The sequence below is a fragment of the Mercurialis annua genome, linkage group LG5 (assembly GCF_937616625.2).
Source record: "Mercurialis annua linkage group LG5, ddMerAnnu1.2, whole genome shotgun sequence".
Lineage (NCBI taxonomy): Eukaryota > Viridiplantae > Streptophyta > Magnoliopsida > Malpighiales > Euphorbiaceae > Mercurialis > Mercurialis annua.
The window spans coordinates 41,602,334-41,620,098 of NC_065574.1; the positions used below are offsets into that span (position 1 = coordinate 41,602,334).

Here is a 17,765-nt window from a genome sequence, read left to right on the forward strand (position 1 = left end):
TATCGCCTATCGCGTAAACAGAACGAGTAACGAGTAACGAGCACCGGTGAATTGCAATGCAGGGACTAAACGGGAAATATGAAAAAGTTCAGGGACCAAAACGTACTTTTAAAGATATTTTTTATTTTGGTTGAATGAGTTGCAAGGCAGCAGATATATACGATGATCGTGCAAGGTGTGACGGGTGCGATCATACCAGCACTAATGCACCGGATCCCATCAGAACTCCGAAGTTAAACGTGCTTGGGCGAGAGCAGTACTAGGATGGGTGACCTCCTGGGAAGTCCTCGTGTTGCACCCCTTTTTTGCATTTTTGCGGTCCGCGCCTGCATTTTTTTAATTATTATCGCCTCTCGCGTAAACAGAACGAGCAACGAGCACCGGTGAATTGCAATGCAGGGACTAAACGGGAAATATGAAAAAGTTCAGGGACCAAAACGTACTTTTAAAGATAGTTTTTATTTTGGTTGAATGAGTTGCAAGGCAGCAGATATATACGATAATCGTGCAAGGTGTGACGGGTGCGATCATACCGGCACTAATGCACCGGATCCCATCAGAACTCCGAAGTTAAACGTGCTTGGGCGAGAGCAGTACTAGGATGGGTGACCTCCTGGGAAGTCCTCGTGTTGCACCCCTTTTTTGCATTTTTGCGGTCCGCGCCTGCATTTTTTTAATTATTATCGCCTATCGCGTAAACAGAACGAGCAACGAGCACCGGTGAATTGCAATGCAGGGACTAAACGGGAAATATGAAAAAGTTCAGGGACCAAAACGTACTTTTAAAGATAGTTTTTATTTTGGTTGAATGAGTTGCAAGGCAGCAGATATATACGATGATCGTGCAAGGTGTGACGGGTGCGATCATACCGGCACTAATGCACCGGATCCCATCAGAACTCCGAAGTTAAACGTGCTTGGGCGAGAGCAGTACTAGGATGGGTGACCTCCTGGGAAGTCCTCGTGTTGCACCCCTTTTTGGCATTTTTGCGGTCCGCGCCTGCATTTTTTTAATTATTATCGCCTATCGCGTAAACAGAACGAGTAACGAGCACCGGTGAATTGCAATGCAGGGACTAAACGGGAAATATGAAAAAGTTCAGGGACCAAAACGTACTTTTAAAGATAGTTTTTATTTTGGTTGAATGAGTTGCAAGGCAGCAGATATATACGATGATCGTGCAAGGTGTGACGGGTGCGATCATACCAGCACTAATGCACCGGATCCCATCAGAACTCCGAAGTTAAACGTGCTTGGGCGAGAGCAGTACTAGGATGGGTGACCTCCTGGGAAGTCCTCGTGTTGCACCCCTTTTTTGCATTTTTGCGGTCCGCGCCTGCATTTTTTTAATTATTATCGCCTATCGCGTAAACAGAACGAGCAACGAGCACCGGTGAATTGCAATGCAGGGACTAAACGGGAAATATAAAAAGTTCAGGGACCAAAACGTACTTTTAAAGATAGTTTTTATTTTGGTTGAATGAGTTGCAAGGCAGCAGATATATACGATGATCGTGCAAGGTGTGACGGGTGCGATCATACCAGCACTAATGCACCGGATCCCATCAGAACTCCGAAGTTAAACGTGCTTGGGCGAGAGCAGTACTAGGATGGGTGACCTCCTGGGAAGTCCTCGTGTTGCACCCCTTTTTTGCATTTTTGCGGTCCGCGCCTGCATTTTTTTAATTATTATCGCCTATCGCGTAAACAGAACGAGTAACGAGTAACGAGCACCGGTGAATTGCAATGCAGGGACTAAACGGGAAATATGAAAAAGTTCAGGGACCAAAACGTACTTTTAAAGATATTTTTTATTTTGGTTGAATGAGTTGCAAGGCAGCAGATATATACGATGATCGTGCAAGGTGTGACGGGTGCGATCATACCAGCACTAATGCACCGGATCCCATCAGAACTCCGAAGTTAAACGTGCTTGGGCGAGAGCAGTACTAGGATGGGTGACCTCCTGGGAAGTCCTCGTGTTGCACCCCTTTTTGGCATTTTTGCGGTCCGCGCCTGCATTTTTTTAATTATTATCGCCTATCGCGTAAACAGAACGAGCAACGAGCACCGGTGAATTGCAATGCAGGGACTAAACGGGAAATATGAAAAAGTTCAGGGACCAAAACGTACTTTTAAAGATAGTTTTTATTTTGGTTGAATGAGTTGCAAGGCAGCAGATATATACGATAATCGTGCAAGGTGTGACGGGTGCGATCATACCGGCACTAATGCACCGGATCCCATCAGAACTCCGAAGTTAAACGTGCTTGGGCGAGAGCAGTACTAGGATGGGTGACCTCCTGGGAAGTCCTCGTGTTGCACCCCTTTTTTGCATTTTTGCGGTCCGCGCCTGCATTTTTTTAATTATTATCGCCTATCGCGTAAACAGAACGAGCAACGAGCACCGGTGAATTGCAATGCAGGGACTAAACGGGAAATATGAAAAAGTTCAGGGACCAAAACGTACTTTTAAAGATAGTTTTTATTTTGGTTGAATGAGTTGCAAGGCAGCAGATATATACGATGATCGTGCAAGGTGTGACGGGTGCGATCATACCGGCACTAATGCACCGGATCCCATCAGAACTCCGAAGTTAAACGTGCTTGGGCGAGAGCAGTACTAGGATGGGTGACCTCCTGGGAAGTCCTCGTGTTGCACCCCTTTTTGGCATTTTTGCGGTCCGCGCCTGCATTTTTTTAATTATTATCGCCTATCGCGTAAACAGAACGAGTAACGAGCACCGGTGAATTGCAATGCAGGGACTAAACGGGAAATATGAAAAAGTTCAGGGACCAAAACGTACTTTTAAAGATATTTTTTATTTTGGTTGAATGAGTTGCAAGGCAGCAGATATATACGATGATCGTGCAAGGTGTGACGGGTGCGATCATACCAGCACTAATGCACCGGATCCCATCAGAACTCCGAAGTTAAACGTGCTTGGGCGAGAGCAGTACTAGGATGGGTGACCTCCTGGGAAGTCCTCGTGTTGCACCCCTTTTTTGCATTTTTGCGGTCCGCGCCTGCATTTTTTTAATTATTATCGCCTATCGCGTAAACAGAACGAGTAACGAGTAACGAGCACCGGTGAATTGCAATGCAGGGACTAAACGGGAAATATGAAAAAGTTCAGGGACCAAAACGTACTTTTAAAGATATTTTTTATTTTGGTTGAATGAGTTGCAAGGCAGCAGATATATACGATGATCGTGCAAGGTGTGACGGGTGCGATCATACCAGCACTAATGCACCGGATCCCATCAGAACTCCGAAGATAAACGTGCTTGGGCGAGAGCAGTACTAGGATGGGTGACCTCCTGGGAAGTCCTCGTGTTGCACCCCTTTTTTGCATTTTTGCGGTCCGCGCCTGCATTTTTTTAATTATTATCGCCTATCGCGTAAACAGAACGAGTAACGAGCACCGGTGAATTGCAATGCAGGGACTAAACGGGAAATATGAAAAAGTTCAGGGACCAAAACGTACTTTTAAAGATAGTTTTTATTTTGGTTGAATGAGTTGCAAGGCAGCAGATATATACGATGATCGTGCAAGGTGTGACGGGTGCGATCATACCAGCACTAATGCACCGGATCCCATCAGAACTCCGAAGTTAAACGTGCTTGGGCGAGAGCAGTACTAGGATGGGTGACCTCCTGGGAAGTCCTCGTGTTGCACCCCTTTTTTGCATTTTTGCGGTCCGCGCCTGCATTTTTTTAATTATTATCGCCTATCGCGTAAACAGAACGAGTAACGAGCACCGGTGAATTGCAATGCAGGGACTAAACGGGAAATATGAAAAAGTTCAGGGACCAAAACGTACTTTTAAAGATATTTTTTATTTTGGTTGAATGAGTTGCAAGGCAGCAGATATATACGATGATCGTGCAAGGTGTGACGGGTGCGATCATACCTGCACTAATGCACCGGATCCCATCAGAACTCCGAAGTTAAACGTGCTTGGGCGAGAGCAGTACTAGGATGGGTGACCTCCTGGGAAGTCCTCGTGTTGCACCCCTATTTGGCATTTTTGCGGTCCGCGCCTGCATTTTTTTAATTATTATCGCCTATCGCGTAAACGAGTAACGAGCAACGAGCACCGGTGAATTGCAATGCAGGGACTAAACGGGAAATATGAAAAAGTTCAGGGACCAAAACGTACATTTAAAGATAGTTTTTATTTTGGTTGAATGAGTTGCAAGGCAGCAGATATATACGATGATCGTGCAAGGTGTGACGGGTGCGATCATACCAGCACTAATGCACCGGATCCCATCAGAACTCCGAAGTTAAACGTGCTTGGGCGAGAGCAGTACTAGGATGGGTGACCTCCTGGGAAGTCCTCGTGTTGCACCCCTTTTTTGCATTTTTGCGGTCCGCGCCTGCATTTTTTTAATTATTATCGCCTATCGCGTAAACAGAACGAGTAACGAGTAACGAGCACCGGTGAATTGCAATGCAGGGACTAAACGGGAAATATGAAAAAGTTCAGGGACCAAAACGTACTTTTAAAGATATTTTTTATTTTGGTTGAATGAGTTGCAAGGCAGCAGATATATACGATGATCGTGCAAGGTGTGACGGGTGCGATCATACCAGCACTAATGCACCGGATCCCATCAGAACTCCGAAGATAAACGTGCTTGGGCGAGAGCAGTACTAGGATGGGTGACCTCCTGGGAAGTCCTCGTGTTGCACCCCTTTTTTGCATTTTTGCGGTCCGCGCCTGCATTTTTTTAATTATTATCGCCTATCGCGTAAACAGAACGAGTAACGAGCACCGGTGAATTGCAATGCAGGGACTAAACGGGAAATATGAAAAAGTTCAGGGACCAAAACGTACTTTTAAAGATAGTTTTTATTTTGGTTGAATGAGTTGCAAGGCAGCAGATATATACGATGATCGTGCAAGGTGTGACGGGTGCGATCATACCAGCACTAATGCACCGGATCCCATCAGAACTCCGAAGTTAAACGTGCTTGGGCGAGAGCAGTACTAGGATGGGTGACCTCCTGGGAAGTCCTCGTGTTGCACCCCTTTTTTGCATTTTTGCGGTCCGCGCCTGCATTTTTTTAATTATTATCGCCTATCGCGTAAACAGAACGAGCAACGAGCACCGGTGAATTGCAATGCAGGGACTAAACGGGAAATATGAAAAAGTTCAGGGACCAAAACGTACTTTTAAAGATAGTTTTTATTTTGGTTGAATGAGTTGCAAGGCAGCAGATATATACGATAATCGTGCAAGGTGTGACGGGTGCGATCATACCGGCACTAATGCACCGGATCCCATCAGAACTCCGAAGTTAAACGTGCTTGGGCGAGAGCAGTACTAGGATGGGTGACCTCCTGGGAAGTCCTCGTGTTGCACCCCTTTTTTGCATTTTTGCGGTCCGCGCCTGCATTTTTTTAATTATTATCGCCTATCGCGTAAACAGAACGAGCAACGAGCACCGGTGAATTGCAATGCAGGGACTAAACGGGAAATATGAAAAAGTTCAGGGACCAAAACGTACTTTTAAAGATAGTTTTTATTTTGGTTGAATGAGTTGCAAGGCAGCAGATATATACGATGATCGTGCAAGGTGTGACGGGTGCGATCATACCGGCACTAATGCACCGGATCCCATCAGAACTCCGAAGCTAAACGTGCTTGGGCGAGAGCAGTACTAGGATGGGTGACCTCCTGGGAAGTCCTCGTGTTGCACCCCTTTTTGGCATTTTTGCGGTCCGCGCCTGCATTTTTTTAATTATTATCGCCTATCGCGTAAACAGAACGAGTAACGAGCACCGGTGAATTGCAATGCAGGGACTAAACGGGAAATATGAAAAAGTTCAGGGACCAAAACGTACTTTTAAAGATAGTTTTTATTTTGGTTGAATGAGTTGCAAGGCAGCAGATATATACGATGATCGTGCAAGGTGTGACGGGTGCGATCATACCAGCACTAATGCACCGGATCCCATCAGAACTCCGAAGTTAAACGTGCTTGGGCGAGAGCAGTACTAGGATGGGTGACCTCCTGGGAAGTCCTCGTGTTGCACCCCTTTTTTGCATTTTTGCGGTCCGCGCCTGCATTTTTTTAATTATTATCGCCTATCGCGTAAACAGAACGAGTAACGAGTAACGAGCACCGGTGAATTGCAATGCAGGGACTAAACGGGAAATATGAAAAAGTTCAGGGACCAAAACGTACTTTTAAAGATATTTTTTATTTTGGTTGAATGAGTTGCAAGGCAGCAGATATATACGATGATCGTGCAAGGTGTGACGGGTGCGATCATACCAGCACTAATGCACCGGATCCCATCAGAACTCCGAAGATAAACGTGCTTGGGCGAGAGCAGTACTAGGATGGGTGACCTCCTGGGAAGTCCTCGTGTTGCACCCCTTTTTTGCATTTTTGCGGTCCGCGCCTGCATTTTTTTAATTATTATCGCCTATCGCGTAAACAGAACGAGTAACGAGCACCGGTGAATTGCAATGCAGGGACTAAACGGGAAATATGAAAAAGTTCAGGGACCAAAACGTACTTTTAAAGATAGTTTTTATTTTGGTTGAATGAGTTGCAAGGCAGCAGATATATAAGATGATCGTGCAAGGTGTGACGGGTGCGATCATACCAGCACTAATGCACCGGATCCCATCAGAACTCCGAAGTTAAACGTGCTTGGGCGAGAGCAGTACTAGGATGGGTGACCTCCTGGGAAGTCCTCGTGTTGCACCCCTTTTTTGCATTTTTGCGGTCCGCGCCTGCATTTTTTTAATTATTATCGCCTATCGCGTAAACAGAACGAGCAACGAGCACCGGTGAATTGCAATGCAGGGACTAAACGGGAAATATGAAAAAGTTCAGGGACCAAAACGTACTTTTAAAGATAGTTTTTATTTTGGTTGAATGAGTTGCAAGGCAGCAGATATATACGATGATCGTGCAAGGTGTGACGGGTGCGATCATACCAGCACTAATGCACCGGATCCCATCAGAACTCCGAAGTTAAACGTGCTTGGGCGAGAGCAGTACTAGGATGGGTGACCTCCTGGGAAGTCCTCGTGTTGCACCCCTTTTTTGCATTTTTGCGGTCCGCGCCTGCATTTTTTTAATTATTATCGCCTATCGCGTAAACAGAACGAGTAACGAGAAACGAGCACCGGTGAATTGCAATGCAGGGACTAAACGGGAAATATGAAAAAGTTCAGGGACCAAAACGTACTTTTAAAGATATTTTTTATTTTGGTTGAATGAGTTGCAAGGCAGCAGATATATACGATGATCGTGCAAGGTGTGACGGGTGCGATCATACCAGCACTAATGCACCGGATCCCATCAGAACTCCGAAGATAAACGTGCTTGGGCGAGAGCAGTACTAGGATGGGTGACCTCCTGGGAAGTCCTCGTGTTGCACCCCTTTTTTGCATTTTTGCGGTCCGCGCCTGCATTTTTTTAATTATTATCGCCTATCGCGTAAACAGAACGAGTAACGAGCACCGGTGAATTGCAATGCAGGGACTAAACGGGAAATATGAAAAAGTTCAGGGACCAAAACGTACTTTTAAAGATAGTTTTTATTTTGGTTGAATGAGTTGCAAGGCAGCAGATATATACGATGATCGTGCAAGGTGTGACGGGTGCGATCATACCAGCACTAATGCACCGGATCCCATCAGAACTCCGAAGTTAAACGTGCTTGGGCGAGAGCAGTACTAGGATGGGTGACCTCCTGGGAAGTCCTCGTGTTGCACCCCTTTTTTGCATTTTTGCGGTCCGCGCCTGCATTTTTTTAATTATTATCGCCTATCGCGTAAACAGAACGAGCAACGAGCACCGGTGAATTGCAATGCAGGGACTAAACGGGAAATATGAAAAAGTTCAGGGACCAAAACGTACTTTTAAAGATAGTTTTTATTTTGGTTGAATGAGTTGCAAGGCAGCAGATATATACGATAATCGTGCAAGGTGTGACGGGTGCGATCATACCGGCACTAATGCACCGGATCCCATCAGAACTCCGAAGTTAAACGTGCTTGGGCGAGAGCAGTACTAGGATGGGTGACCTCCTGGGAAGTCCTCGTGTTGCACCCCTTTTTTGCATTTTTGCGGTCCGCGCCTGCATTTTTTTAATTATTATCGCCTATCGCGTAAACAGAACGAGCAACGAGCACCGGTGAATTGCAATGCAGGGACTAAACGGGAAATATGAAAAAGTTCAGGGACCAAAACGTACTTTTAAAGATAGTTTTTATTTTGGTTGAATGAGTTGCAAGGCAGCAGATATATACGATGATCGTGCAAGGTGTGACGGGTGCGATCATACCGGCACTAATGCACCGGATCCCATCAGAACTCCGAAGCTAAACGTGCTTGGGCGAGAGCAGTACTAGGATGGGTGACCTCCTGGGAAGTCCTCGTGTTGCACCCCTTTTTGGCATTTTTGCGGTCCGCGCCTGCATTTTTTTAATTATTATCGCCTATCGCGTAAACAGAACGAGTAACGAGCACCGGTGAATTGCAATGCAGGGACTAAACGGGAAATATGAAAAAGTTCAGGGACCAAAACGTACTTTTAAAGATATTTTTTATTTTGGTTGAATGAGTTGCAAGGCAGCAGATATATACGATGATCGTGCAAGGTGTGACGGGTGCGATCATACCTGCACTAATGCACCGGATCCCATCAGAACTCCGAAGTTAAACGTGCTTGGGCGAGAGCAGTACTAGGATGGGTGACCTCCTGGGAAGTCCTCGTGTTGCACCCCTTTTTGGCATTTTTGCGGTCCGCGCCTGCATTTTTTTAATTATTATCGCCTATCGCGTAAACGAGTAACGAGCAACGAGCATCGGTGAATTGCAATGCAGGGACTAAACGGGAAATATGAAAAAGTTCAGGGACCAAAACGTACTTTTAAAGATAGTTTTTATTTTGGTTGAATGAGTTGCAAGGCAGCAGATATATACGATGATCGTGCAAGGTGTGACGGGTGCGATCATACCAGCACTAATGCACCGGATCCCATCAGAACTCCGAAGTTAAACGTGCTTGGGCGAGAGCAGTACTAGGATGGGTGACCTCCTGGGAAGTCCTCGTGTTGCACCCCTTTTTTGCATTTTTGCGGTCCGCGCCTGCATTTTTTTAATTATTATCGCCTATCGCGTAAACAGAACGAGTAACGAGTAACGAGCACCGGTGAATTGCAATGCAGGGACTAAACGGGAAATATGAAAAAGTTCAGGGACCAAAACGTACTTTTAAAGATATTTTTTATTTTGGTTGAATGAGTTGCAAGGCAGCAGATATATACGATGATCGTGCAAGGTGTGACGGGTGCGATCATACCAGCACTAATGCACCGGATCCCATCAGAACTCCGAAGTTAAACGTGCTTGGGCGAGAGCAGTACTAGGATGGGTGACCTCCTGGGAAGTCCTCGTGTTGCACCCCTTTTTTGCATTTTTGCGGTCCGCGCCTGCATTTTTTTAATTATTATCGCCTATCGCGTAAACAGAACGAGTAACGAGCACCGGTGAATTGCAATGCAGGGACTAAACGGGAAATATGAAAAAGTTCAGGGACCAAAACGTACTTTTAAAGATATTTTTTATTTTGGTTGAATGAGTTGCAAGGCAGCAGATATATACGATGATCGTGCAAGGTGTGACGGGTGCGATCATACCTGCACTAATGCACCGGATCCCATCAGAACTCCGAAGTTAAACGTGCTTGGGCGAGAGCAGTACTAGGATGGGTGACCTCCTGGGAAGTCCTCGTGTTGCACCCCTTTTTGGCATTTTTGCGGTCCGCGCCTGCATTTTTTTAATTATTATCGCCTATCGCGTAAACGAGTAACGAGCAACGAGCACCGGTGAATTGCAATGCAGGGACTAAACGGGAAATATGAAAAAGTTCAGGGACCAAAACGTACTTTTAAAGATATTTTTTATTTTGGTTGAATGAGTTGCAAGGCAGCAGATATATACGATGATCGTGCAAGGTGTGACGGGTGCGATCATACCAGCACTAATGCACCGGATCCCATCAGAACTCCGAAGTTAAACGTGCTTGGGCGAGAGCAGTACTAGGATGGGTGACCTCCTGGGAAGTCCTCGTGTTGCACCCCTTTTTTGCATTTTTGCGGTCCGCGCCTGCATTTTTTTAATTATTATCGCCTATCGCGTAAACAGAACGAGCAACGAGCACCGGTGAATTGCAATGCAGGGACTAAACGGGAAATATGAAAAAGTTCAGGGACCAAAACGTACTTTTAAAGATAGTTTTTATTTTGGTTGAATGAGTTGCAAGGCAGCAGATATATACGATGATCGTGCAAGGTGTGACGGGTGCGATCATACCAGCACTAATGCACCGGATCCCATCAGAACTCCGAAGTTAAACGTGCTTGGGCGAGAGCAGTACTAGGATGGGTGACCTCCTGGGAAGTCCTCGTGTTGCACCCCTTTTTTGCATTTTTGCGGTCCGCGCCTGCATTTTTTTAATTATTATCGCCTATCGCGTAAACAGAACGAGCAACGAGCACCGGTGAATTGCAATGCAGGGACTAAACGGGAAATATGAAAAAGTTCAGGGACCAAAACGTACTTTTAAAGATAGTTTTTATTTTGGTTGAATGAGTTGCAAGGCAGCAGATATATACGATGATCGTGCAAGGTGTGACGGGTGCGATCATACCAGCACTAATGCACCGGATCCCATCAGAACTCCGAAGTAAAACGTGCTTGGGCGAGAGCAGTACTAGGATGGGTGACCTCCTGGGAAGTCCTCGTGTTGCACCCCTTTTTTGCATTTTTGCGGTCCGCGCCTGCATTTTTTTAATTATTATCGCCTATCGCGTAAACAGAACGAGTAACGAGTAACGAGCACCGGTGAATTGCAATGCAGGGACTAAACGGGAAATATGAAAAAGTTCAGGGACCAAAACGTACTTTTAAAGATATTTTTTATTTTGGTTGAATGAGTTGCAAGGCAGCAGATATATACGATGATCGTGCAAGGTGTGACGGGTGCGATCATACCAGCACTAATGCACCGGATCCCATCAGAACTCCGAAGTTAAACGTGCTTGGGCGAGAGCAGTACTAGGATGGGTGACCTCCTGGGAAGTCCTCGTGTTGCACCCCTTTTTTGCATTTTTGCGGTCCGCGCCTGCATTTTTTTAATTATTATCGCCTATCGCGTAAACAGAACGAGCAACGAGCACCGGTGAATTGCAATGCAGGGACTAAACGGGAAATATGAAAAAGTTCAGGGACCAAAACGTACTTTTAAAGATAGTTTTTATTTTGGTTGAATGAGTTGCAAGGCAGCAGATATATACGATAATCGTGCAAGGTGTGACGGGTGCGATCATACCGGCACTAATGCACCGGATCCCATCAGAACTCCGAAGTTAAACGTGCTTGGGCGAGAGCAGTACTAGGATGGGTGACCTCCTGGGAAGTCCTCGTGTTGCACCCCTTTTTGGCATTTTTGCGGTCCGCGCCTGCATTTTTTTAATTATTATCGCCTATCGCGTAAACAGAACGAGTAACGAGCACCGGTGAATTGCAATGCAGGGACTAAACGGGAAATATGAAAAAGTTCAGGGACCAAAACGTACTTTTAAAGATATTTTTTATTTTGGTTGAATGAGTTGCAAGGCAGCAGATATATACGATGATCGTGCAAGGTGTGACGGGTGCGATCATACCTGCACTAATGCACCGGATCCCATCAGAACTCCGAAGTTAAACGTGCTTGGGCGAGAGCAGTACTAGGATGGGTGACCTCCTGGGAAGTCCTCGTGTTGCACCCCTTTTTGGCATTTTTGCGGTCCGCGCCTGCATTTTTTTAATTATTATCGCCTATCGCGTAAACGAGTAACGAGCAACGAGCACCGGTGAATTGCAATGCAGGGACTAAACGGGAAATATGAAAAAGTTCAGGGACCAAAACGTACTTTTAAAGATAGTTTTTATTTTGGTTGAATGAGTTGCAAGGCAGCAGATATATACGATGATCGTGCAAGGTGTGACGGGTGCGATCATACCAGCACTAATGCACCGGATCCCATCAGAACTCCGAAGATAAACGTGCTTGGGCGAGAGCAGTACTAGGATGGGTGACCTCCTGGGAAGTCCTCGTGTTGCACCCCTTTTTTGCATTTTTGCGGTCCGCGCCTGCATTTTTTTAATTATTATCGCCTATCGCGTAAACAGAACGAGCAACGAGCACCGGTGAATTGCAATGCAGGGACTAAACGGGAAATATGAAAAAGTTCAGGGACCAAAACGTACTTTTAAAGATAGTTTTTATTTTGGTTGAATGAGTTGCAAGGCAGCAGATATATACGATGATCGTGCAAGGTGTGACGGGTGCGATCATACCAGCACTAATGCACCGGATCCCATCAGAACTCCGAAGATAAACGTGCTTGGGCGAGAGCAGTACTAGGATGGGTGACCTCCTGGGAAGTCCTCGTGTTGCACCCCTTTTTTGCATTTTTGCGGTCCGCGCCTGCATTTTTTTAATTATTATCGCCTATCGCGTAAACAGAACGAGCAACGAGCACCGGTGAATTGCAATGCAGGGACTAAACGGGAAATATGAAAAAGTTCAGGGACCAAAACGTACTTTTAAAGATAGTTTTTATTTTGGTTGAATGAGTTGCAAGGCAGCAGATATATACGATGATCGTGCAAGGTGTGACGGGTGCGATCATACCGGCACTAATGCACCGGATCCCATCAGAACTCCGAAGTTAAACGTGCTTGGGCGAGAGCAGTACTAGGATGGGTGACCTCCTGGGAAGTCCTCGTGTTGCACCCCTTTTTGGCATTTTTGCGGTCCGCTCCTGCATTTTTTTAATTATTATCGCCTATCGCGTAAACAGAACGAGTAACGAGCACCGGTGAATTGCAATGCAGGGACTAAACGGGAAATATGAAAAAGTTCAGGGACCAAAACGTACTTTTAAAGATATTTTTTATTTTGGTTGAATGAGTTGCAAGGCAGCAGATATATACGATGATCGTGCAAGGTGTGACGGGTGCGATCATACCTGCACTAATGCACCGGATCCCATCAGAACTCCGAAGTTAAACGTGCTTGGGCGAGAGCAGTACTAGGATGGGTGACCTCCTGGGAAGTCCTCGTGTTGCACCCCTTTTTGGCATTTTTGCGGTCCGCGCCTGCATTTTTTTAATTATTATCGCCTATCGCGTAAACGAGTAACGAGCAACGAGCACCGGTGAATTGCAATGCAGGGACTAAACGGGAAATATGAAAAAGTTCAGGGACCAAAACGTACTTTTAAAGATAGTTTTTATTTTGGTTGAATGAGTTGCAAGGCAGCAGATATATACGATGATCGTGCAAGGTGTGACGGGTGCGATCATACCAGCACTAATGCACCGGATCCCATCAGAACTCCGAAGATAAACGTGCTTGGGCGAGAGCAGTACTAGGATGGGTGACCTCCTGGGAAGTCCTCGTGTTGCACCCCTTTTTTGCATTTTTGCGGTCCGCGCCTGCATTTTTTTAATTATTATCGCCTATCGCGTAAACAGAACGAGTAACGAGCACCGGTGAATTGCAATGCAGGGACTAAACGGGAAATATGAAAAAGTTCAGGGACCAAAACGTACTTTTAAAGATAGTTTTTATTTTGGTTGAATGAGTTGCAAGGCAGCAGATATATACGATGATCGTGCAAGGTGTGACGGGTGCGATCATACCAGCACTAATGCACCGGATCCCATCAGAACTCCGAAGATAAACGTGCTTGGGCGAGAGCAGTACTAGGATGGGTGACCTCCTGGGAAGTCCTCGTGTTGCACCCCTTTTTTGCATTTTTGCGGTCCGCGCCTGCATTTTTTTAATTATTATCGCCTATCGCGTAAACAGAACGAGTAACGAGCACCGGTGAATTGCAATGCAGGGACTAAACGGGAAATATGAAAAAGTTCAGGGACCAAAACGTACTTTTAAAGATAGTTTTTATTTTGGTTGAATGAGTTGCAAGGCAGCAGATATATACGATGATCGTGCAAGGTGTGACGGGTGCGATCATACCAGCACTAATGCACCGGATCCCATCAGAACTCCGAAGTTAAACGTGCTTGGGCGAGAGCAGTACTAGGATGGGTGACCTCCTGGGAAGTCCTCGTGTTGCACCCCTTTTTGGCATTTTTGCGGTCCGCGCCTGCATTTTTTTTATTATTATCGCCTATCGCGCAAACGAGTAACGAGCAACGAGCACCGGTGAATTGCAATGCAGGGACTAAACGGGAAATATGAAAAAGTTCAGGGACCAAAACGTACTTTTAAAGATAGTTTTTATTTTGGTTGAATGAGTTGCAAGGCAGCAGATATATACGATGATCGTGCAAGGTGTGACGGGTGCGATCATACCAGCACTAATGCACCGGATCCCATCAGAACTCCGAAGTTAAACGTGCTTGGGCGAGAGCAGTACTAGGATGGGTGACCTCCTGGGAAGTCCTCGTGTTGCACCCCTTTTTGGCATTTTTGCGGTCCGCGCCTGCATTTTTTTAATTATTATCGCCTATCGCGTAAACAGAACGAGTAACGAGTAACGAGCAACGAGCACCGGTGAATTGCAATGCAGGGACTAAACGGGAAATATGAAAAAGTTCAGGGACCAAAACGTACTTTTAAAGATATTTTTTATTTTGGTTGAATGAGTTGCAAGGCAGCAGATATATACGATGATCGTGCAAGGTGTGACGGGTGCGATCATACCAGCACTAATGCACCGGATCCCATCAGAACTCCGAAGTTAAACGTGCTTGGGCGAGAGCAGTACTAGGATGGGTGACCTCCTGGGAAGTCCTCGTGTTGCACCCCTTTTTTGAATTTTTGCGGTCCGCGCCTGCATTTTTTTAATTATTATCGCCTATCGCGTAAACAGAACGAGTAACGAGTAACGAGCAACGAGCACCGGTGAATTGCAATGCAGGGACTAAACGGGAAAAATGAAAAAGTTCAGGGACCAAAACGTACTTTTAAAGATATTTTTTATTTTGGTTGAATGAGTTGCAAGGCAGCAGATATATACGATGATCGTGCAAGGTGTGACGGGTGCGATCATACCAGCACTAATGCACCGGATCCCATCAGAACTCCGAAGTTAAACGTGCTTGGGCGAGAGCAGTACTAGGATGGGTGACCTCCTGGGAAGTCCTCGTGTTGCACCCCTTTTTGGCATTTTTGCGGTCCGCGCCTGCATTTTTTTTATTATTATCGCCTATCGCGCAAACGAGTAACGAGCAACGAGCACCGGTGAATTGCAATGCAGGGACTAAACGGGAAATATGAAAAAGTTCAGGGACCAAAACGTACTTTTAAAGATAGTTTTTATTTTGGTTGAATGAGTTGCAAGGCAGCAGATATATACGATGATCGTGCAAGGTGTGACGGGTGCGATCATACCAGCACTAATGCACCGGATCCCATCAGAACTCCGAAGTCAAACGTGCTTGGGCGAGAGCAGTACTAGGATGGGTGACCTCCTGGGAAGTCCTCGTGTTGCACCCCTTTTTGGCATTTTTGCGGTCCGCGCCTGCATTTTTTTAATTATTATCGCCTATCGCGTAAACAGAACGAGTAACGAGTAACGAGCACCGGTGAATTGCAATGCAGGGACTAAACGGGAAATATGAAAAAGTTCAGGGACCAAAACGTACTTTTAAAGATAGTTTTTATTTTGGTTGAATGAGTTGCAAGGCAGCAGATATATACGATGATCGTGCAAGGTGTGACGGGTGCGATCATACCAGCACTAATGCACCGGATCCCATCAGAACTCCGAAGTTAAACGTGCTTGGGCGAGAGCAGTACTAGGATGGGTGACCTCCTGGGAAGTCCTCGTGTTGCACCCCTTTTTTGCATTTTTGCGGTCCGCGCCTGCATTTTTTTAATTATTATCGCCTATCGCGTAAACAGAACGAGTAACGAGCACCGGTGAATTGCAATGCAGGGACTAAACGGGAAATATGAAAAAGTTCAGGGACCAAAACGTACTTTTAAAGATATTTTTTATTTTGGTTGAATGAGTTGCAAGGCAGCAGATATATACGATGATCGTGCAAGGTGTGACGGGTGCGATCATACCTGCACTAATGCACCGGATCCCATCAGAACTCCGAAGTTAAACGTGCTTGGGCGAGAGCAGTACTAGGATGGGTGACCTCCTGGGAAGTCCTCGTGTTGCACCCCTTTTTGGCATTTTTGCGGTCCGCGCCTGCATTTTTTTAATTATTATCGCCTATCGCGTAAACGAGTAACGAGCAACGAGCACCGGTGAATTGCAATGCAGGGACTAAACGGGAAATATGAAAAAGTTCAGGGACCAAAACGTACTTTTAAAGATATTTTTTATTTTGGTTGAATGAGTTGCAAGGCAGCAGATATATACGATGATCGTGCAAGGTGTGACGGGTGCGATCATACCAGCACTAATGCACCGGATCCCATCAGAACTCCGAAGTTAAACGTGCTTGGGCGAGAGCAGTACTAGGATGGGTGACCTCCTGGGAAGTCCTCGTGTTGCACCCCTTTTTTGCATTTTTGCGGTCCGCGCCTGCATTTTTTTAATTATTATCGCCTATCGCGTAAACAGAACGAGTAACGAGCACCGGTGAATTGCAATGCAGGGACTAAACGGGAAATATGAAAAAGTTCAGGGACCAAAACGTACTTTTAAAGATATTTTTTATTTTGGTTGAATGAGTTGCAAGGCAGCAGATATATACGATGATCGTGCAAGGTGTGACGGGTGCGATCATACCAGCACTAATGCACCGGATCCCATCAGAACTCCGAAGTTAAACGTGCTTGGGCGAGAGCAGTACTAGGATGGGTGACCTCCTGGGAAGTCCTCGTGTTGCACCCCTTTTTGGCATTTTTGCGGTCCGCGCCTGCATTTTTTTAATTATTATCGCCTATCGCGTAAACGAGTAACGAGCAACGAGCACCGGTGAATTGCAATGCAGGGACTAAACGGGAAATATGAAAAAGTTCAGGGACCAAAACGTACTTTTAAAGATATTTTTTATTTTGGTTGAATGAGTTGCAAGGCAGCAGATATATACGATGATCGTGCAAGGTGTGACGGGTGCGATCATACCAGCACTAATGCACCGGATCCCATCAGAACTCCGAAGTTAAACGTGCTTGGGCGAGAGCAGTACTAGGATGGGTGACCTCCTGGGAAGTCCTCGTGTTGCACCCCTTTTTTGCATTTTTGCGGTCCGCGCCTGCATTTTTTTAATTATTATCGCCTATCGCGTAAACAGAACGAGTAACGAGTAACGAGCAACGAGCACCGGTGAATTGCAATGCAGGGACTAAACGGGAAAAATGAAAAAGTTCAGGGACCAAAACGTACTTTTAAAGATATTTTTTATTTTGGTTGAATGAGTTGCAAGGCAGCAGATATATACGATGATCGTGCAAGGTGTGACGGGTGCGATCATACCAGCACTAATGCACCGGATCCCATCAGAACTCCGAAGTTAAACGTGCTTGGGCGAGAGCAGTACTAGGATGGGTGACCTCCTGGGAAGTCCTCGTGTTGCACCCCTTTTTTGCATTTTTGCGGTCCGCGCCTGCATTTTTTTAATTATTATCGCCTATCGCGTAAACAGAACGAGTAACGAGTAACGAGCAACGAGCACCGGTGAATTGCAATGCAGGGACTAAACGGGAAAAATGAAAAAGTTCAGGGACCAAAACGTACTTTTAA

At 45.8% G+C, this 17,765-nt stretch overlaps 52 non-coding genes across 52 annotated transcripts; all 52 read left to right on the plus strand.

Moving 5' to 3' along the window:
• The first annotated feature begins 182 nt into the window (after positions 1-182).
• Positions 183-301, plus strand: LOC126685473 (5S ribosomal RNA). Its single transcript, XR_007643576.1, has one exon. It is a non-coding gene; the product is annotated as a 5S ribosomal RNA (ribosomal RNA).
• A 218-nt stretch (positions 302-519) lies between these two features.
• LOC126684278 (5S ribosomal RNA) lies at positions 520-638 on the plus strand. Its single transcript, XR_007642465.1, has one exon. It is a non-coding gene; the product is annotated as a 5S ribosomal RNA (ribosomal RNA).
• Positions 639-856: 218 nt separating this feature from the next.
• LOC126684280 (5S ribosomal RNA) lies at positions 857-975 on the plus strand. Its single transcript, XR_007642466.1, has one exon. It is a non-coding gene; the product is annotated as a 5S ribosomal RNA (ribosomal RNA).
• A 218-nt stretch (positions 976-1,193) lies between these two features.
• Positions 1,194-1,312, plus strand: LOC126685474 (5S ribosomal RNA). The gene has a single exon (XR_007643577.1). It is a non-coding gene; the product is annotated as a 5S ribosomal RNA (ribosomal RNA).
• A 217-nt stretch (positions 1,313-1,529) lies between these two features.
• On the plus strand, positions 1,530-1,648 carry LOC126685475 (5S ribosomal RNA). Its single transcript, XR_007643578.1, has one exon. It is a non-coding gene; the product is annotated as a 5S ribosomal RNA (ribosomal RNA).
• A 225-nt stretch (positions 1,649-1,873) lies between these two features.
• LOC126685476 (5S ribosomal RNA) lies at positions 1,874-1,992 on the plus strand. Its single transcript, XR_007643579.1, has one exon. It is a non-coding gene; the product is annotated as a 5S ribosomal RNA (ribosomal RNA).
• A 218-nt stretch (positions 1,993-2,210) lies between these two features.
• Positions 2,211-2,329, plus strand: LOC126684281 (5S ribosomal RNA). The gene has a single exon (XR_007642467.1). It is a non-coding gene; the product is annotated as a 5S ribosomal RNA (ribosomal RNA).
• A 218-nt stretch (positions 2,330-2,547) lies between these two features.
• On the plus strand, positions 2,548-2,666 carry LOC126684282 (5S ribosomal RNA). Its single transcript, XR_007642468.1, has one exon. It is a non-coding gene; the product is annotated as a 5S ribosomal RNA (ribosomal RNA).
• Positions 2,667-2,884: 218 nt separating this feature from the next.
• On the plus strand, positions 2,885-3,003 carry LOC126685477 (5S ribosomal RNA). Its single transcript, XR_007643580.1, has one exon. It is a non-coding gene; the product is annotated as a 5S ribosomal RNA (ribosomal RNA).
• A 225-nt stretch (positions 3,004-3,228) lies between these two features.
• Positions 3,229-3,347, plus strand: LOC126684732 (5S ribosomal RNA). The gene has a single exon (XR_007642903.1). It is a non-coding gene; the product is annotated as a 5S ribosomal RNA (ribosomal RNA).
• Positions 3,348-3,565: 218 nt separating this feature from the next.
• On the plus strand, positions 3,566-3,684 carry LOC126685478 (5S ribosomal RNA). The gene has a single exon (XR_007643581.1). It is a non-coding gene; the product is annotated as a 5S ribosomal RNA (ribosomal RNA).
• A 218-nt stretch (positions 3,685-3,902) lies between these two features.
• LOC126684353 (5S ribosomal RNA) lies at positions 3,903-4,021 on the plus strand. The gene has a single exon (XR_007642535.1). It is a non-coding gene; the product is annotated as a 5S ribosomal RNA (ribosomal RNA).
• Positions 4,022-4,241: 220 nt separating this feature from the next.
• LOC126685479 (5S ribosomal RNA) lies at positions 4,242-4,360 on the plus strand. The gene has a single exon (XR_007643582.1). It is a non-coding gene; the product is annotated as a 5S ribosomal RNA (ribosomal RNA).
• A 225-nt stretch (positions 4,361-4,585) lies between these two features.
• Positions 4,586-4,704, plus strand: LOC126684733 (5S ribosomal RNA). The gene has a single exon (XR_007642904.1). It is a non-coding gene; the product is annotated as a 5S ribosomal RNA (ribosomal RNA).
• Positions 4,705-4,922: 218 nt separating this feature from the next.
• LOC126685480 (5S ribosomal RNA) lies at positions 4,923-5,041 on the plus strand. The gene has a single exon (XR_007643583.1). It is a non-coding gene; the product is annotated as a 5S ribosomal RNA (ribosomal RNA).
• Positions 5,042-5,259: 218 nt separating this feature from the next.
• LOC126684283 (5S ribosomal RNA) lies at positions 5,260-5,378 on the plus strand. The gene has a single exon (XR_007642469.1). It is a non-coding gene; the product is annotated as a 5S ribosomal RNA (ribosomal RNA).
• A 218-nt stretch (positions 5,379-5,596) lies between these two features.
• On the plus strand, positions 5,597-5,715 carry LOC126684369 (5S ribosomal RNA). The gene has a single exon (XR_007642550.1). It is a non-coding gene; the product is annotated as a 5S ribosomal RNA (ribosomal RNA).
• A 218-nt stretch (positions 5,716-5,933) lies between these two features.
• Positions 5,934-6,052, plus strand: LOC126685482 (5S ribosomal RNA). Its single transcript, XR_007643585.1, has one exon. It is a non-coding gene; the product is annotated as a 5S ribosomal RNA (ribosomal RNA).
• A 225-nt stretch (positions 6,053-6,277) lies between these two features.
• On the plus strand, positions 6,278-6,396 carry LOC126684734 (5S ribosomal RNA). The gene has a single exon (XR_007642905.1). It is a non-coding gene; the product is annotated as a 5S ribosomal RNA (ribosomal RNA).
• Positions 6,397-6,614: 218 nt separating this feature from the next.
• On the plus strand, positions 6,615-6,733 carry LOC126685483 (5S ribosomal RNA). The gene has a single exon (XR_007643586.1). It is a non-coding gene; the product is annotated as a 5S ribosomal RNA (ribosomal RNA).
• Positions 6,734-6,951: 218 nt separating this feature from the next.
• On the plus strand, positions 6,952-7,070 carry LOC126685485 (5S ribosomal RNA). The gene has a single exon (XR_007643587.1). It is a non-coding gene; the product is annotated as a 5S ribosomal RNA (ribosomal RNA).
• Positions 7,071-7,295: 225 nt separating this feature from the next.
• LOC126684735 (5S ribosomal RNA) lies at positions 7,296-7,414 on the plus strand. Its single transcript, XR_007642906.1, has one exon. It is a non-coding gene; the product is annotated as a 5S ribosomal RNA (ribosomal RNA).
• Positions 7,415-7,632: 218 nt separating this feature from the next.
• Positions 7,633-7,751, plus strand: LOC126685486 (5S ribosomal RNA). The gene has a single exon (XR_007643588.1). It is a non-coding gene; the product is annotated as a 5S ribosomal RNA (ribosomal RNA).
• A 218-nt stretch (positions 7,752-7,969) lies between these two features.
• On the plus strand, positions 7,970-8,088 carry LOC126684284 (5S ribosomal RNA). The gene has a single exon (XR_007642470.1). It is a non-coding gene; the product is annotated as a 5S ribosomal RNA (ribosomal RNA).
• A 218-nt stretch (positions 8,089-8,306) lies between these two features.
• Positions 8,307-8,425, plus strand: LOC126684371 (5S ribosomal RNA). Its single transcript, XR_007642552.1, has one exon. It is a non-coding gene; the product is annotated as a 5S ribosomal RNA (ribosomal RNA).
• A 218-nt stretch (positions 8,426-8,643) lies between these two features.
• Positions 8,644-8,762, plus strand: LOC126684354 (5S ribosomal RNA). Its single transcript, XR_007642536.1, has one exon. It is a non-coding gene; the product is annotated as a 5S ribosomal RNA (ribosomal RNA).
• A 220-nt stretch (positions 8,763-8,982) lies between these two features.
• On the plus strand, positions 8,983-9,101 carry LOC126685487 (5S ribosomal RNA). Its single transcript, XR_007643589.1, has one exon. It is a non-coding gene; the product is annotated as a 5S ribosomal RNA (ribosomal RNA).
• A 225-nt stretch (positions 9,102-9,326) lies between these two features.
• LOC126685488 (5S ribosomal RNA) lies at positions 9,327-9,445 on the plus strand. Its single transcript, XR_007643590.1, has one exon. It is a non-coding gene; the product is annotated as a 5S ribosomal RNA (ribosomal RNA).
• Positions 9,446-9,663: 218 nt separating this feature from the next.
• Positions 9,664-9,782, plus strand: LOC126684355 (5S ribosomal RNA). The gene has a single exon (XR_007642537.1). It is a non-coding gene; the product is annotated as a 5S ribosomal RNA (ribosomal RNA).
• A 220-nt stretch (positions 9,783-10,002) lies between these two features.
• On the plus strand, positions 10,003-10,121 carry LOC126685489 (5S ribosomal RNA). Its single transcript, XR_007643591.1, has one exon. It is a non-coding gene; the product is annotated as a 5S ribosomal RNA (ribosomal RNA).
• A 218-nt stretch (positions 10,122-10,339) lies between these two features.
• On the plus strand, positions 10,340-10,458 carry LOC126685490 (5S ribosomal RNA). The gene has a single exon (XR_007643592.1). It is a non-coding gene; the product is annotated as a 5S ribosomal RNA (ribosomal RNA).
• Positions 10,459-10,676: 218 nt separating this feature from the next.
• LOC126684558 (5S ribosomal RNA) lies at positions 10,677-10,795 on the plus strand. The gene has a single exon (XR_007642731.1). It is a non-coding gene; the product is annotated as a 5S ribosomal RNA (ribosomal RNA).
• Positions 10,796-11,020: 225 nt separating this feature from the next.
• Positions 11,021-11,139, plus strand: LOC126685491 (5S ribosomal RNA). The gene has a single exon (XR_007643593.1). It is a non-coding gene; the product is annotated as a 5S ribosomal RNA (ribosomal RNA).
• A 218-nt stretch (positions 11,140-11,357) lies between these two features.
• LOC126684285 (5S ribosomal RNA) lies at positions 11,358-11,476 on the plus strand. The gene has a single exon (XR_007642471.1). It is a non-coding gene; the product is annotated as a 5S ribosomal RNA (ribosomal RNA).
• A 218-nt stretch (positions 11,477-11,694) lies between these two features.
• Positions 11,695-11,813, plus strand: LOC126684356 (5S ribosomal RNA). The gene has a single exon (XR_007642538.1). It is a non-coding gene; the product is annotated as a 5S ribosomal RNA (ribosomal RNA).
• A 220-nt stretch (positions 11,814-12,033) lies between these two features.
• LOC126684736 (5S ribosomal RNA) lies at positions 12,034-12,152 on the plus strand. The gene has a single exon (XR_007642907.1). It is a non-coding gene; the product is annotated as a 5S ribosomal RNA (ribosomal RNA).
• A 218-nt stretch (positions 12,153-12,370) lies between these two features.
• On the plus strand, positions 12,371-12,489 carry LOC126684737 (5S ribosomal RNA). The gene has a single exon (XR_007642908.1). It is a non-coding gene; the product is annotated as a 5S ribosomal RNA (ribosomal RNA).
• Positions 12,490-12,707: 218 nt separating this feature from the next.
• On the plus strand, positions 12,708-12,826 carry LOC126684286 (5S ribosomal RNA). Its single transcript, XR_007642472.1, has one exon. It is a non-coding gene; the product is annotated as a 5S ribosomal RNA (ribosomal RNA).
• Positions 12,827-13,044: 218 nt separating this feature from the next.
• Positions 13,045-13,163, plus strand: LOC126684357 (5S ribosomal RNA). Its single transcript, XR_007642539.1, has one exon. It is a non-coding gene; the product is annotated as a 5S ribosomal RNA (ribosomal RNA).
• Positions 13,164-13,383: 220 nt separating this feature from the next.
• LOC126684738 (5S ribosomal RNA) lies at positions 13,384-13,502 on the plus strand. The gene has a single exon (XR_007642909.1). It is a non-coding gene; the product is annotated as a 5S ribosomal RNA (ribosomal RNA).
• Positions 13,503-13,720: 218 nt separating this feature from the next.
• Positions 13,721-13,839, plus strand: LOC126684739 (5S ribosomal RNA). The gene has a single exon (XR_007642910.1). It is a non-coding gene; the product is annotated as a 5S ribosomal RNA (ribosomal RNA).
• A 218-nt stretch (positions 13,840-14,057) lies between these two features.
• Positions 14,058-14,176, plus strand: LOC126685492 (5S ribosomal RNA). Its single transcript, XR_007643594.1, has one exon. It is a non-coding gene; the product is annotated as a 5S ribosomal RNA (ribosomal RNA).
• Positions 14,177-14,396: 220 nt separating this feature from the next.
• LOC126685494 (5S ribosomal RNA) lies at positions 14,397-14,515 on the plus strand. Its single transcript, XR_007643596.1, has one exon. It is a non-coding gene; the product is annotated as a 5S ribosomal RNA (ribosomal RNA).
• Positions 14,516-14,747: 232 nt separating this feature from the next.
• LOC126685495 (5S ribosomal RNA) lies at positions 14,748-14,866 on the plus strand. The gene has a single exon (XR_007643597.1). It is a non-coding gene; the product is annotated as a 5S ribosomal RNA (ribosomal RNA).
• A 232-nt stretch (positions 14,867-15,098) lies between these two features.
• Positions 15,099-15,217, plus strand: LOC126685496 (5S ribosomal RNA). Its single transcript, XR_007643598.1, has one exon. It is a non-coding gene; the product is annotated as a 5S ribosomal RNA (ribosomal RNA).
• A 220-nt stretch (positions 15,218-15,437) lies between these two features.
• LOC126684540 (5S ribosomal RNA) lies at positions 15,438-15,556 on the plus strand. The gene has a single exon (XR_007642714.1). It is a non-coding gene; the product is annotated as a 5S ribosomal RNA (ribosomal RNA).
• Positions 15,557-15,781: 225 nt separating this feature from the next.
• LOC126685497 (5S ribosomal RNA) lies at positions 15,782-15,900 on the plus strand. The gene has a single exon (XR_007643599.1). It is a non-coding gene; the product is annotated as a 5S ribosomal RNA (ribosomal RNA).
• Positions 15,901-16,118: 218 nt separating this feature from the next.
• On the plus strand, positions 16,119-16,237 carry LOC126684360 (5S ribosomal RNA). Its single transcript, XR_007642541.1, has one exon. It is a non-coding gene; the product is annotated as a 5S ribosomal RNA (ribosomal RNA).
• A 220-nt stretch (positions 16,238-16,457) lies between these two features.
• Positions 16,458-16,576, plus strand: LOC126685498 (5S ribosomal RNA). Its single transcript, XR_007643600.1, has one exon. It is a non-coding gene; the product is annotated as a 5S ribosomal RNA (ribosomal RNA).
• A 218-nt stretch (positions 16,577-16,794) lies between these two features.
• On the plus strand, positions 16,795-16,913 carry LOC126685499 (5S ribosomal RNA). Its single transcript, XR_007643601.1, has one exon. It is a non-coding gene; the product is annotated as a 5S ribosomal RNA (ribosomal RNA).
• A 220-nt stretch (positions 16,914-17,133) lies between these two features.
• Positions 17,134-17,252, plus strand: LOC126685500 (5S ribosomal RNA). The gene has a single exon (XR_007643602.1). It is a non-coding gene; the product is annotated as a 5S ribosomal RNA (ribosomal RNA).
• A 232-nt stretch (positions 17,253-17,484) lies between these two features.
• Positions 17,485-17,603, plus strand: LOC126685501 (5S ribosomal RNA). Its single transcript, XR_007643603.1, has one exon. It is a non-coding gene; the product is annotated as a 5S ribosomal RNA (ribosomal RNA).
• Positions 17,604-17,765: the final 162 nt, after the last annotated feature.